The following is a 12,486-nucleotide window of genomic DNA, read 5'->3' as shown; positions in this document are numbered from 1 at the left end:
TTCGTTTTTTTAGTGCTGAAAATTCATTGTCTGCTGGCGCTGTACACTTTTTCTAAGTGTTGCAATATCTCATGAAGGAAATACTGGACAATCAAATTAATGACTTTCCAGGCTTCAGGATGCCTTTCTACACTATATAAAGGTGGAAATTTACATTGGAAACGTTTGGTTTAGCTGTTATAAAAGTTTGTTTTTTTAGTGCTGTAAATGCATTTTCAGCTCGCGCTGTACACATTTGCTATGAGAGGCATTATCTCATCAGGGAAATATTGGACAATCAAATTAATGACTGCCCAGGCTTCAGGATGTCTTTTTACACTATATAAAGGTGGAAATTTACATTGGAAACGTTTAGTTTAGCTGTTATAAAAGTTTGTTTTTTTAGTGCTGTAAATGCATTTTCAGCTCGCGCTGTACACATTTGCTATGTGAGGCATTATCTCATAAGGGAAATACTGGACAATCAAATTAATGACTGCCCAGGCTTCAGGATGTCTTTTTACACTATATAAAGGTGGAAATTTACATTGGAAACGTTTGGTTTAGCTGTTATAAAAGTTTGGTTTTTTAGTGCTGAAAATGCATTTTCAGCTCGCACTGTACACATTTGCTATGTGAGGCATTATCTCATAAGGGAAATACTGGACAATCAAATTAATGACTTCCCAGGCTTCAGGATGCCCTTTTACACTCTATAAATGTGGAAATTTACATTGGAAACGTTTGGTTTAGCTGTTAATGAAGTTTCGTTTTTTTAGTGCTGAAAATTCATTGTCTGCTGGCGCTGTACACTTTTTCTAAGTGTTGCAATATCTCATGAAGGAAATACTGGACAATAAAATTAATGACTTTCCAGGCTTCAGGATGCCTTTCTACACTATATAAATGTGGAAATTTACATTGGAAACGTTTGGTTTAGCTGTTATAAAAGTTTGGTTTTTTAGTGCTGTAAATGCATTTTCAGCTCGCGCTGTACACATTTGCTATGAGAGGCATTATCTCATAAGGGAAATATTGGACAATCAAATTAATGACTTCCCAGGCTTCAGGATGCCTTTTTACACTCTATAAATGTGGAAATTTACATTGGAAACGTTTGGTTTAGCTGTTAATGAAGTTTCGTTTTTTTAGTGCTGAAAATTCATTGTCTGCTGGCGCTGTACACTTTTTCTAAGTGTTGCAATATCTCATGAAGGAAATACTGGACAATCAAATTAATGACTTTCCAGGCTTCAGGATGCCTTTCTACACTATATAAAGGTGGAAATTTACATTGGAAACGTTTGGTTTAGCTGTTATAAAAGTTTGGTTTTTTAGTGCTGTAAATGCATTTTCAGCTCGCGCTGTACACATTTGCTATGTGAGGCATTATCTCATAAGGGAAATACTGGACAATCAAATTAATGACTGCCCAGGCTTCAGGATGTCTTTTTACACTATCTAAAGGTGGAAATTTACATTGGAAACGTTTGGTTTAGCTGTTATAAAAGTTTGGTTTTTTAGTGCTGTAAATGCATTTTCAGCTCGCGCTGTACACATTTGCTATGAGAGGCATTATCTCATAAGGGAAATATTGGACAATCAAATTAATGACTGCCCAGGCTTCAGGATGTCTTTTTACACTATATAAAGGTGGAAATTTACATTGGAAACGTTTAGTTTAGCTGTTATAAAAGTTTGTTTTTTTAGTGCTGTAAATGCATTTTCAGCTCGCGCTGTACACATTTGCTATGTGAGGCATTATCTCATAAGGGAAATACTGGACAATCAAATTAATGACTGCCCAGGCTTCAGGATGTCTTTTTACACTATATAAAGGTGGAAATTTACATTGGAAACGTTTGGTTTAGCTGTTATAAAAGTTTGGTTTTTTAGTGCTGAAAATGCATTTTCAGCTCGCACTGTACACATTTGCTATGTGAGGCATTATCTCATAAGGGAAATACTGGACAATCAAATTAATGACTTCCCAGGCTTCAGGATGCCCTTTTACACTCTATAAATGTGGAAATTTACATTGGAAACGTTTGGTTTAGCTGTTAATGAAGTTTCGTTTTTTTAGTGCTGAAAATTCATTGTCTGCTGGCGCTGTACACTTTTTCTAAGTGTTGCAATATCTCATGAAGGAAATACTGGACAATCAAATTAATGACTTTCCAGGCTTCAGGATGCCTTTCTACACTATATAAATGTGGAAATTTACATTGGAAACGTTTGGTTTAGCTGTTATAAAAGTTTGGTTTTTTAGTGCTGTAAATGCATTTTCAGCTCGCGCTGTACACATTTGCTATGAGAGGCATTATCTCATAAGGGAAATATTGGACAATCAAATTAATGACTGCCCAGGCTTCAGGATGTCTTTTTACACTATATAAAGGTGGAAATTTACATTGGAAACGTTTAGTTTAGCTGTTAATGAAGTTTCGTTTTTTTAGTGCTGAAAATTCATTGTCTGCTGGCGCTGTACACTTTTTCTAAGTGTTGCAATATCTCATGAAGGAAATACTGGACAATCAAATTAATGACTTTCCAGGCTTCAGGATGCCTTTCTACACTATATAAAGGTGGAAATTTACATTGGAAACGTTTGGTTTAGCTGTTATAAAAGTTTGTTTTTTTAGTGCTGTAAATGCATTTTCAGCTCGCGCTGTACACATTTGCTATGAGAGGCATTATCTCATGAGGGAAATATTGGACAATCAAATTAATGGCTGCCCAGGCTTCAGGATGTCTTTTTACACTATATAAAGGTGGAAATTTACATTGGAAACGTTTAGTTTAGCTGTTAATGAAGTTTCGGTTTTTTAGTGCTGAAAATTCATTGTCTCCTGGCGCTGTACACTTTTTCTAAGTGTTGCAATATCTCATGAAGGAAATACTGGACAATCAAATTAATGACTTTCCAGGCTTCAGGATGCCTTTCTACACTATATAAAGGTGGAAATTTACATTGGAAACGTTTGGTTTAGCTGTTATAAAAGTTTGGTTTTTTAGTGCTGTAAATGCATTTTCAGCTCGCGCTGTACACATTTGCTATGAGAGGCATTATCTCATAAGGGAAATATTGGACAATCAAATTAATGACTGCCCAGGCTTCAGGATGTCTTTTTACACTATATAAAGGTGGAATTTACATTGGAAACGTTTGGTTTAGCTGTTATAAAAGTTTGGTTTTTTAGTGCTGAAAATGCATTTTCAGCTCGCACTGTACACATTTGCTATGTGAGGCATTATCTCATGAAGGAAATACTGGACAATCAAATTAATGACTTTCCAGGCTTCAGGATGCCTTTTTACACTATATAAAGGTGGAAATTTACATTGGAAACGTTTGGTTTAGCTGTTATAAAAGTTTGGTTTTTTAGTGCTGTAAATGCATTTTCAGCTCGCGCTGTACACATTTGCTATGAGAGGCATTATCTCATAAAGGAAATATTGGACAATCGAATTAATGACTGCCCAGGCTTCAGGATGTCTTTTTACACTATATAAAGGTGGAAATCTACATTGGAAACGTTTGGTTTAGCTGTTATAAAAGTTTGTTTTTTTAGTGCTGAAAATGCATTTTCAGCTCGCACTGTACACATTTGCTATGTGAGGCATTATCTCATAAGGGAAATACTGGACAATCAAATTAATGACTTCCCAGGCTTCAGGATGCCTTTTTACACTCTATAAATGTGGAAATTTACATTGGAAACGTTTGGTTTAGCTGTTAATGGAGTTTCGTTTTTTTAGTGCTGAAAATTCATTGTCTGCTGGCGCTGTACACCTTTTCTAAGTGTTGCAATATCTCATGAAGGAAATACTGGACAATCAAATTAATGACTTTCCAGGCTTCAGGATGCCTTTCTACACTATATAAAGGTGGAAATTTACATTGGAAACGTTTGGTTTAGCTGTTATAAAAGTTTGGTTTTTTAGTGCTGTAAATGCATTTTCAGCTCGCGCTGTACACATTTGCTATGAGAGGCATTATCTCATAAGGGAAATATTGGACAATCAAATTAATGACTGCCCAGGCTTCAGGATGTCTTTTTACACTATATAAAGGTGGAAATTTACATTGGAAACGTTTGGTTTAGCTGTTATAAAAGTTTGGTTTTTTAGTGCTGTAAATGCATTTTCAGCTCGCGCTGTACACATTTGCTATGAGAGGCATTATCTCATAAGGGAAATATTGGACAATCAAATTAATGACTGCCCAGGCTTCAGGATGTCTTTTTACACTATATAAAGGTGGAATTTACATTGGAAACGTTTGGTTTAGCTGTTATAAAAGTTTGGTTTTTTAGTGCTGAAAATGCATTTTCAGCTCGCACTGTACACATTTGCTATGTGAGGCATTATCTCATGAAGGAAATACTGGACAATCAAATTAATGACTTTCCAGGCTTCAGGATGCCTTTTTACACTATATAAAGGTGGAAATTTACATTGGAAACGTTTGGTTTAGCTGTTATAAAAGTTTGGTTTTTTAGTGCTGTAAATGCATTTTCAGCTCGCGCTGTACACATTTGCTATGAGAGGCATTATCTCATAAAGGAAATATTGGACAATCGAATTAATGACTGCCCAGGCTTCAGGATGTCTTTTTACACTATATAAAGGTGGAAATTTACATTGGAAACGTTTGGTTTAGCTGTTATAAAAGTTTGGTTTTTTAGTGCTGAAAATGCATTTTCAGCTCGCACTGTACACATTTGCTATGTGAGGCATTATCTCATAAGGGAAATACTGGACAATCAAATTAATGACTTCCCAGGCTTCAGGATGCCTTTTTACACTCTATAAATGTGGAAATTTACATTGGAAACGTTTGGTTTAGCTGTTAATGAAGTTTCGTTTTTTTAGTGCTGAAAATTCATTGTCTGCTGGCGCTGTACACCTTTTCTAAGTGTTGCAATATCTCATGAAGGAAATACTGGACAATCAAATTAATGACTTTCCAGGCTTCAAGATGCCTTTCTACACTATATAAAGGTGGAAATTTACATTGGAAACGTTTGGTTTAGCTGTTATAAAAGTTTGGGTTTTTAGTCCTGTAAATGCATTTTCAGCTCGCGCTGTACACATTTGCTATGAGAGGCATTATCTCATAAGGGAAATATTGGACAATCAAATTAATGACTGCCCAGGCTTCAGGATGTCTTTTTACACTATATAAAGGTGGAAATTTACATTGGAAACGTTTAGTTTAGCTGTTATAAAAGTTTGTTTTTTTAGTGCTGTAAATGCATTTTCAGCTCGCGCTGTACACATTTGCTATGTGAGGCATTATTCTCATAAGGGAAATACTGGACAATCAAATTAATGACTGCCCAGGCTTCAGGATGTCTTTTTACACTATATAAAGGTGGAAATTTACATTGGAAACGTTTGGTTTAGCTGTTATAAAAGTTTGGTTTTTTAGTGCTGAAAATGCATTTTCAGCTCGCACTGTACACATTTGCTATGTGAGGCATTATCTCATAAGGGAAATACTGGACAATCAAATTAATGACTTCCCAGGCTTCAGGATGCCTTTTTACACTCTATAAATGTGGAAATTTACATTGGAAACGTTTGGTTTAGCTGTTAATGAAGTTTCGTTTTTTTAGTGCTGAAAATTCATTGTCTGCTGGCGCTGTACACTTTTTCTAAGTGTTGCAATATCTCATGAAGGAAATACTGGACAATCAAATTAATGACTTTCCAGGCTTCAGGATGCCTTTCTACACTATATAAAGGTGGAAATTTACATTGGAAACGTTTGGTTTAGCTGTTATAAAAGTTTGGTTTTTTAGTGCTGTAAATGCATTTTCAGCTCGCGCTGTACACATTTGCTATGAGAGGCATTATATCATAAGGGAAATATTGGACAATCAAATTAATGACTGCCCAGACTTCAGGATGTCTTTTTACACTATATAAAGGTGGAAATTTACATTGGAAACGTTTAGTTTAGCTGTTAATGAAGTTTCGTTTTTTTAGTGCTGAAAATTCATTGTCTGCTGGCGCTGTACACTTTTTCTAAGTGTTGCAATATCTCATGAAGGAAATACTGGACAATCAAATTAATGACTTTCCAGGCTTCAGGATGCCTTTCTACACTATATAAAGGTAGAAATTTACATTGGAAACGTTTGGTTTAGCTGTTATAAAAGTTTGGTTTTTTAGTGCTGTAAATGCATTTTCAGCTCGCGCTGTACACATTTGCTATGAGAGGCATTATCTCATAAGGGAAATATTGGACAATCAAATTAATGACTGCCCAGGCTTCAGGATGTCTTTTTACACTATATAAAGGTGGAAATTTACATTGGAAACGTTTGGTTTAGCTGTTATAAAAGTTTGGTTTTTTAGTGCTGTAAATGCATTTTCAGCTCGCGCTGTACACATTTGCTATGAGAGGCCTTATCTCATAAGGGAAATATTGGACAATCAAATTAATGGCTGCCCAGGCTTCAGGATGTCTTTTTACACTATATAAATGTGGAAATTTACATTGGAAACGTTTGGTTTAGCTGTTAATGAAGTTTCGTTTTTTTAGTGCTGAAAATTCATTGTCTGCTGGCGCTGTACACTTTTTCTAAGTGTTGCAATATCTCATGAAGGAAATACTGGACAATCAAATTAATGACTTTCCAGGCTTCAGGATGCCTTTCTACACTATATAAAGGTGGAAATTTACATTGGAAACGTTTGGTTTAGCTGTTATAAAAGTTTGTTTTTTTAGTGCTGTAAATGCATTTTCAGCTCGCGCTGTACACATTTGCTATGAGAGGCATTATCTCATCAGGGAAATATTGGACAATCAAATTAATGACTGCCCAGGCTTCAGGATGTCTTTTTACACTATATAAAGGTGGAAATTTACATTGGAAACGTTTAGTTTAGCTGTTATAAAAGTTTGTTTTTTTAGTGCTGTAAATGCATTTTCAGCTCGCGCTGTACACATTTGCTATGTGAGGCATTATCTCATAAGGGAAATACTGGACAATCAAATTAATGACTGCCCAGGCTTCAGGATGTCTTTTTACACTATATAAAGGTGGAAATTTACATTGGAAACGTTTGGTTTAGCTGTTATAAAAGTTTGGTTTTTTAGTGCTGAAAATGCATTTTCAGCTCGCACTGTACACATTTGCTATGTGAGGCATTATCTCATAAGGGAAATACTGGACAATCAAATTAATGACTTCCCAGGCTTCAGGATGCCCTTTTACACTCTATAAATGTGGAAATTTACATTGGAAACGTTTGGTTTAGCTGTTAATGAAGTTTCGTTTTTTTAGTGCTGAAAATTCATTGTCTGCTGGCGCTGTACACTTTTTCTAAGTGTTGCAATATCTCATGAAGGAAATACTGGACAATAAAATTAATGACTTTCCAGGCTTCAGGATGCCTTTCTACACTATATAAATGTGGAAATTTACATTGGAAACGTTTGGTTTAGCTGTTATAAAAGTTTGGTTTTTTAGTGCTGTAAATGCATTTTCAGCTCGCGCTGTACACATTTGCTATGAGAGGCATTATCTCATAAGGGAAATATTGGACAATCAAATTAATGACTTCCCAGGCTTCAGGATGCCTTTTTACACTCTATAAATGTGGAAATTTACATTGGAAACGTTTGGTTTAGTTGTTAATGAAGTTTCGTTTTTTTAGTGCTGAAAATTCATTGTCTGCTGGCGCTGTACACTTTTTCTAAGTGTTGCAATATCTCATGAAGGAAATACTGGACAATCAAATTAATGACTTTCCAGGCTTCAGGATGCCTTTCTACACTATATAAAGGTGGAAATTTACATTGGAAACGTTTGGTTTAGCTGTTATAAAAGTTTGGTTTTTTAGTGCTGTAAATGCATTTTCAGCTCGCGCTGTACACATTTGCTATGAGAGGCATTATCTCATAAGGGAAATATTGGACAATCAAATTAATGACTGCCCAGGCTTCAGGATGTCTTTTTACACTATATAAAGGTGGAAATTTACATTGGAAACGTTTGGTTTAGCTGTGATAAAAGTTTGGTTTTTTTAGTGCTGAAAATGCATTTTCAGCTCGCACTGTACACATTTGCTATGTGAGGCATTATCTCATAAGGGAAATACTGGACAATGAAATTAATGACTGCCCAGGCTTCAGGATGTCTTTTTACACTATCTAAAGGTGGAAATTTACATTGGAAACGTTTGGTTTAGCTGTTATAAAAGTTTGGTTTTTTAGTGCTGTAAATGCATTTTCAGCTCGCGCTGTACACATTTGCTATGAGAGGCATTATCTCATAAGGGAAATATTGGACAATCAAATTAATGACTGCCCAGGCTTCAGGATGTCTTTTTACACTATATAAAGGTGGAAATTTACATTGGAAAAATTTAGTTTAGCTGTTATAAAAGTTTGTTTTTTTAGTGCTGTAAATGCATTTTCAGCTCGCGCTGTACACATTTGCTATGTGAGGCATTATCTCATAAGGGAAATACTGGACAATCAAATTAATGACTGCCCAGGCTTCAGGATGTCTTTTTACACTATATAAAGGTGGAAATTTACATTGGAAACGTTTGGTTTAGCTGTTATAAAAGTTTGGTTTTTTAGTGCTGTAAATGCATTTTCAGCTCGCGCTGTACACATTTGCTATGAGAGGCATTATCTCATAAGGGAAATATTGGACAATCAAATTAATGACTGCCCAGGCTTCAGGATGTCTTTTTACACTATATAAAGGTGGAAATTTACATTGGAAACGTTTAGTTTAGCTGTTAATGAAGTTTCGTTTTTTTAGTGCTGAAAATTCATTGTCTGCTGGCGCTGTACACTTTTTCTAAGTGTTGCAATATCTCATGAAGGAAATACTGGACAATCAAATTAATGACTTTCCAGGCTTCAGGATGCCTTTCTACACTATATAAAGGTAGAAATTTACATTGGAAACGTTTGGTTTAGCTGTTATAAAAGTTTGGTTTTTTAGTGCTGTAAATGCATTTTCAGCTCGCGCTGTACACATTTGCTATGAGAGGCATTATCTCATAAGGGAAATATTGGACAATCAAATTAATGACTGCCCAGGCTTCAGGATGTCTTTTTACACTATATAAAGGTGGAAATTTACATTGGAAACGTTTGGTTTAGCTGTTATAAAAGTTTGGTTTTTTAGTGCTGTAAATGCATTTTCAGCTCGCGCTGTACACATTTGCTATGAGAGGCATTATCTCATGGGGGAAATATTGGACAATCAAATTAATGGCTGCCCAGGCTTCAGGATGTCTTTTTACACTATATAAAGGTGGAAATTTACATTGGAAACGTTTAGTTTAGCTGTTAATGAAGTTTCGGTTTTTTAGTGCTGAAAATTCATTGTCTCCTGGCGCTGTACACTTTTTCTAAGTGTTGCAATATCTCATGAAGGAAATACTGGACAATCAAATTAATGACTTTCCAGGCTTCAGGATGCCTTTCTACACTATATAAAGGTGGAAATTTACATTGGAAACGTTTGGTTTAGCTGTTATAAAAGTTTGGTTTTTTAGTGCTGTAAATGCATTTTCAGCTCGCGCTGTACACATTTGCTATGAGAGGCATTATCTCATAAGGGAAATATTGGACAATCAAATTAATGACTGCCCAGGCTTCAGGATGTCTTTTTACACTATATAAAGGTGGAAATTTACATTGGAAACGTTTGGTTTAGCTGTGATAAAAGTTTGGTTTTTTTAGTGCTGAAAATGCATTTTCAGCTCGCACTGTACACATTTGCTATGTGAGGCATTATCTCATAAGGGAAATACTGGACAATCAAATTAATGACTGCCCAGGCTTCAGGATGTCTTTTTACACTATCTAAAGGTGGAAATTTACATTGGAAACGTTTGGTTTAGCTGTTATAAAAGTTTGGTTTTTTAGTGCTGTAAATGCATTTTCAGCTCGCGCTGTACACATTTGCTATGAGAGGCATTATCTCATAAGGGAAATATTGGACAATCAAATTAATGACTGCCCAGGCTTCAGGATGTCTTTTTACACTATATAAAGGTGGAAATTTACATTGGAAAAATTTAGTTTAGCTGTTATAAAAGTTTGTTTTTTTAGTGCTGTAAATGCATTTTCAGCTCGCGCTGTACACATTTGCTATGTGAGGCATTATCTCATAAGGGAAATACTGGACAATCAAATTAATGACTGCCCAGGCTTCAGGATGTCTTTTTACACTATATAAAGGTGGAAATTTACATTGGAAACGTTTGGTTTAGCTGTTATAAAAGTTTGGTTTTTTAGTGCTGAAAATGCATTTTCAGCTCGCACTGTACACATTTGCTATGTGAGGCATTATCTCATAAGGGAAATACTGGACAATCAAATTAATGACTTCCCAGGCTTCAGGATGCCCTTTTACACTCTATAAATGTGGAAATTTACATTGGAAACGTTTGGTTTAGCTGTTAATGAAGTTTCGTTTTTTTAGTGTGAAAATTCATTGTCTGCTGGCGCTGTACACTTTTTCTAAGTGTTGCAATATCTCATGAAGGAAATACTGGACAATCAAATTAATGACTTTCCAGGCTTCAGGATGCCTTTCTACACTATATAAATGTGGAAATTTACATTGGAAACGTTTGGTTTAGCTGTTATAAAAGTTTGTTTTTTTAGTGCTGTAAATGCATTTTCAGCTCGCGCTGTACACATTTGCTATGAGAGGCATTATCTCATAAGGGAAATATTGGACAATCAAATTAATGACTGCCCAGGCTTCAGGATGTCTTTTTACACTATATAAAGGTGGAAATTTACATTGGAAACGTTTAGTTTAGCTGTTAATGAAGTTTCGTTTTTTTAGTGCTGAAAATTCATTGTCTGCTGGCGCTGTACACTTTTTCTAAGTGTTGCAATATCTCATGAAGGAAATACTGGACAATCAAATTAATGACTTTCCAGGCTTCAGGATGCCTTTCTACACTATATAAAGGTAGAAATTTACATTGGAAACGTTTGGTTTAGCTGTTATAAAAGTTTGGTTTTTTAGTGCTGTAAATGCATTTTCAGCTCGCGCTGTACACATTTGCTATGAGAGGCATTATCTCATAAGGGAAATATTGGACAATCAAATTAATGACTGCCCAGGCTTCAGGATGTCTTTTTACACTATATAAAGGTGGAAATTTACATTGGAAACGTTTGGTTTAGCTGTTATAAAAGTTTGGTTTTTTAGTGCTGTAAATGCATTTTCAGCTCGCGCTGTACACATTTGCTATGAGAGGCATTATCTCATGAGGGAAATATTGGACAATCAAATTAATGGCTGCCCAGGCTTCAGGATGTCTTTTTACACTATATAAAGGTGGAAATTTACATTGGAAACGTTTAGTTTAGCTGTTAATGAAGTTTCGGTTTTTTAGTGCTGAAAATTCATTGTCTCCTGGCGCTGTACACTTTTTCTAAGTGTTGCAATATCTCATGAAGGAAATACTGGACAATCAAATTAATGACTTTCCAGGCTTCAGGATGCCTTTCTACACTATATAAAGGTGGAAATTTACATTGGAAACGTTTGGTTTAGCTGTTATAAAAGTTTGGTTTTTTAGTGCTGTAAATGCATTTTCAGCTCGCGCTGTACACATTTGCTATGAGAGGCATTATCTCATAAGGGAAATATTGGACAATCAAATTAATGACTGCCCAGGCTTCAGGATGTCTTTTTACACTATATAAAGATGGAAATTTACATTGGAAACGTTTGGTTTAGCTGTGATAAAAGTTTGGTTTTTTTAGTGCTGAAAATGCATTTTCAGCTCGCACTGTACACATTTGCTATGTGAGGCATTATCTCATAAGGGAAATACTGGACAATCAAATTAATGACTGCCCAGGCTTCAGGATGTCTTTTTACACTATCTAAAGGTGGAAATTTACATTGGAAACGTTTGGTTTAGCTGTTATAAAAGTTTGGTTTTTTAGTGCTGTAAATGCATTTTCAGCTCGCGCTGTACACATTTGCTATGAGAGGCATTATCTCATAAGGGAAATATTGGACAATCAAATTAATGACTGCCCAGGCTTCAGGATGTCTTTTTACACTATATAAAGGTGGAAATTTACATTGGAAAAATTTAGTTTAGCTGTTATAAAAGTTTGTTTTTTTAGTGCTGTAAATGCATTTTCAGCTCGCGCTGTACACATTTGCTATGTGAGGCATTATCTCATAAGGGAAATACTGGACAATCAAATTAATGACTGCCCAGGCTTCAGGATGTCTTTTTACACTATATAAAGGTGGAAATTTACATTAGAAACGTTTGGTTTAGCTGTTATAAAAGTTTGGTTTTTTAGTGCTGAAAATGCATTTTCAGCTCGCACTGTACACATTTGCTATGTGAGGCATTATCTCATAAGGGAAATACTGGACAATCAAATTAATGACTTCCCAGGCTTCAGGATGCCCTTTTACACTCTATAAATGTGGAAATTTACATTGGAAACGTTTGGTTTAGCTGTTAATGAAGTTTCGT

Source organism: Idiotropiscis lumnitzeri, unplaced genomic scaffold (assembly GCF_059441095.1).
Source record: "Idiotropiscis lumnitzeri isolate Australia: NSW breed Sydney's pygmy pipehorse unplaced genomic scaffold, RoL_Ilum_1.0 HiC_scaffold_23, whole genome shotgun sequence".
Lineage (NCBI taxonomy): Eukaryota > Metazoa > Chordata > Actinopteri > Syngnathiformes > Syngnathidae > Idiotropiscis > Idiotropiscis lumnitzeri.
Note: the sequence above shows the minus strand (reverse complement) of the source record.